General features: G+C 32.4%; 1 pseudogene; it reads left to right on the forward strand.

The window, feature by feature from the left end:
* The first annotated feature begins 828 nt into the window (after positions 1-828).
* On the forward strand, positions 829-2,429 carry LOC105778360 (shikimate O-hydroxycinnamoyltransferase-like; annotated as a pseudogene).
* Positions 2,430-4,360: the final 1,931 nt, after the last annotated feature.

Consider the following 4,360-nt stretch of genomic DNA (forward strand, 5'->3'; position numbering starts at 1 on the left):
TTCTTCACCAACACCCTCCATTTTTAGGCATTCCCAAAACTTTAATTGGAAACCCTAACTTACAAATTCCGGTGCCATTTTCAAGCCGAAAGAAGAAGAATAAGAAGAGAAGAAATTGGGGATTAAGATTTGGGATTTTTGGTTGGAAAATGAAAATTGGTTTTTGGTTAGAAACAATCGAAACTGTAGAAGAGAAAAGTAAAAAAAAAAAGATTTTTTTTATATTATGACATCATAATGACATCATTTATGCCATGTGTCCTACACTTAACAGTATTAAAATCAGGAATCGATTTAGTTGACGGAAAAAATGTTCAGGTACCAATCTGAAACAAACAAAACTATAAATACCAATTTGAGAGAAATAGACAAATTCAAGTACCAATTTTATATTTAACCTTAATAAATATACAAGATTTAGAATTAATGGATGGAGACCAGCTGGAACTTAGATGCGTACCAAGACACTGTGATTTTGATCTACTTGATTAAATACCGGAAAATATGAACCACAAATATGGATCTAAAGTAAGCGCGAAGGCTTCACCAGGGACTGCTCAAGTCTCCCTTCGCCCCCTTCACACCGTTGTTCTTCTAACACTTGTTTACACTATTTCATGGTATGAATATTCTAATCTTTCTTTTTCATCTATCATAATTTCATTCCATTTTTTTAATTAGAAAAATCACTATTTTCACCATTCAGTAGAAGTAGAAGTAGAAGTTTATACATGTTCTTACCTCATTTTCATTCATATCAAAACCTGCCTTTTCATCCCTTTCATTCGATGATGTGACTGACAAAGGAGTTTGTTGTCTAATTTATAGATGGAGATTACTATAAAGGAGTCTACCATTGTTCGTCCAGCTGACGGCACTCCTAAAAGAAGTCTAAAAGAAGTCTATGGAACTCAAATTTAGATATAGTGATGGCAAAATACCACCTCCCTACTATATACTATTATAAGCCAAATGGTTCTTCTGATTTCTTTGATACTGGAAGACTTAAAGAGGCTTTGAGCAAGATTCTTGTCCCATTTTACCCTATTGCTGGAAGGTTGGGGTATGATGAAAATGGAAGACTTGAGATAATATGCAACGCTGAAGGAGTTTTATTCGTTGAAGCTGAAACTACTTCAGTTATGGAACATTTGATTGGTGATTTTACTGATTACTCTCAAGTTTTTCGTTTAGTCCCTAAAGTCGACTATTCTGGAGGAATATCTTCTTATCCACTTCTTGTATTGCAGGTAATATGCAAGCATTTCATCGGAAAAAGGAGATAAAATATAAAAAGTTATATAATAATAGTTGATTTATTTTGTGTATATTTTACCAGGTAACTAAGTTCAAATGCGGTGGAGTTTGTCTTGGAGTAGGGTTCAACATACTTTAGGAGATGGCACAGTGGCTCTTCATTAATTCATCAATAGTTGGGCTGACACCTCACGGGGCTTGTCTCCTGCCATTGCACCATTCATCGATCGAACTCTTTTTCGTGCTCGGGACCCACCAACGCCTAAGTTCCACCGTGTTGAAGATGACCTTCTCCGGTTTTGAAGTCTGCATCAAAATCTCAATCAAATGATCATAAGCCATCCATTGTCTCCACCTTTAAGCTCACAGCTGATCAATTGAACACCCTGAAAGCCAAAGCAAATGTTGCAAATGCAAACGGTGGTATAAAATATAGCAGCTTCAACATCTTGGCTGCACATATATGGCGGTGTAAGTAAAGCAAGGGGTCTCTCCGCCGATCAAGATACCAAGCTGCGTATTCCAGTTGATGGTCGATATAAATTGGATCCTCCTCTCCCACCAGGCTACTTCGGCAATGTAATCTTTAGTTCTGCATTAATTGCTCAAGCTGGTGATCTTGAAACTGAATCGTTTACTGACACCATAAAGAGGATCCATGAACTATTAAATCAGATAAATGATGAATATTTAAGATCAGCTATTGATTACATTGAAAAAATGTCTGATTCAAACACTTTGGTTACAGGACCGCATACTAACCTTGCTGTTGTTCCATGGATTTGGTTGCCTATATATGAGGCAGATTTCGGATGGGGTCGTACCATATATATGGGGCCAGGGAATGACGTCCATGAAGGCAAAATTTACATACTACCAAGTCCAGTCAATGATGGGAGTTTGTCACTGGTAACTCGTTTAGAGATCCCTCAAATGAAAGCCTTTGAAAAACTTCTTTATGAATTTTAATAGTTGTTACCGGTGTCTCGCACAATATATATATTTTTTTTTCTTTTGTGGTTGACGGATTGTAGTGGAAGTTATTTTGGTGTTGATCTCATGTATGGATCATTTCATGATTGCTTTAGGAAGTTTGGTGATTTCCTTTTTCTTTGAATGCTGAAAGCTAGATTAAGTTGTTTTTCTTAATGGAAATGATTTTTTTGGGTAAAGCTAGATCTCGCGCGTAAAGCTTGGATGTAATAAATGATTATTTGCATTTAAATTTTTTGTGATGGATTGTAACGAGCCTGAATAATTTGTTGCCCATATTTATGTCTAAATTTAGATGATTTTGGACAATGTTTAGTCTAGATTCATTTTGGACGTGAGTCTTTTTTACAATTTTATTTTATTTTTTAAAATATTAAGTTCTTATATTGTTATTTTGAAATTATAAAAATAAAATCTACAAAATCTATTTTTAGAATATATAAATTTATAAAAAATTATTTCACTACAAGATAAATCCAAATAAATGTTTATCTCGATTCGATAAACTTGGATAACAATTTGTCCAAATTCTTTTTGAAAGCGTCTTTTTAGTAATTTTATATATTTTAATTTTATAAAAAGGAATTGTAACAATATTGAAATATGTAAAATCAAATACTAACATACCAATACTTTATAAAGCCTTAATAAATTAAAAATCCATGACATAATAATTTATAAATAGTAAATAGTAAAAAATTAAAATTACAAAAAAAAAACATGTCTAGAATGAAACTAGACAAAATGACATTTATAATCATTTGAATCTAGACTTCTATTTGTCCATGTTATTTTGGATATAAAATAATTTTTATAATTTAAAAAGATGGATGTCCAAATTTCAAAAAATCTAGATGAAATACCCCAAAACCAGGCCCAGAAGTTCTAATCAAAATCCGGAGGTCACATTGTCCACCGAAGTGGCTTTAAACAAAATACTATTCATAATTTTAAATTTCTTTTTGAAAATAATTGTCATCTTATGTTTAACAAAATTTGATTGAAGTTAACTTTCCCTGTCGCAATCAATAATTTAATTGTAGTTAAGATTAAAATAAACCAAATTGATAATTATTATTTGGGTTGCAAATAATTCAAGTTTTTCTAATCGTTAACTGAAATGTCAAAATCAATGTAACAGCGAAAAATCCATCATTTATTTTTTAACAGAAACCAAAAAAAAAAAACCAAAGTTTCACGAAAATCCCAAAATCAAAATTCATACCACAGTCCATAAAATTTACCTACAGTCTAAATAAAATCAGTTTATTAAAACTTATAAAAGACTTTATTAATTCAAACCAAAATGTGTCGTTTTCGAGACCTCTAGTTTGCTAAGTCCAACACCTAAGCTCACGGATTACCTGAAAGGGAAAACTAAGGGAATGAGCTACGAAAGCTCAGTGTGAGTCTAAAAAAATTGGAAAATAACGGTAACAGAATAATACCTCAATTGCAAAGTTAACTAACCAAACAAACTTACATTAGCAAAATCCGAATTATAAATAGAGATCACATCAGAATAACGCATAATATTACTAATACACATAACAGATATACATAACAAAATCAAATGAGGAATGATGCAAAATTCCCACAAAGCCAATCGCTGCACACCATCTCCACAAACCCCACATACACACCGATAAGGGTCTACAGGACCCTTTCCAACCTGTACACACCATTTGGGTTATGGTGGATCCATCCAACTAAACACAAGTCAATGTGATCATATGCCACTTTTATTATTATGGATAGATCGCTAAAATATAGTAATGCAGTGAAACTACCAATACGAACTTCCTTTTCTTCGAAAACAAATCTCAATCCCAAATGCGTTGCAAACCATATCAAAATGCACACAGATTACATAATCGACATACTCGTATTTCGTTTTCATATTAAATAACAATATTTGCAAATTAGTTTAGTTTAACAGAAACAGAATCAAACTTACTCGAATACAGTTTTCAAATTACAGAACAATAATAAACAATTTCCATACATCGCATCCAAATATTTTTGCATATCAGGTTTAGCATATCGCATTACAATCAACTTGAACGAAAATCATGAAAAGATAGCTTAGTGGTTGATGAAGTAAATAATA

The sequence above is a fragment of the Gossypium raimondii genome, chromosome 10 (genome assembly GCF_025698545.1).
Source record: "Gossypium raimondii isolate GPD5lz chromosome 10, ASM2569854v1, whole genome shotgun sequence".
Lineage (NCBI taxonomy): Eukaryota > Viridiplantae > Streptophyta > Magnoliopsida > Malvales > Malvaceae > Gossypium > Gossypium raimondii.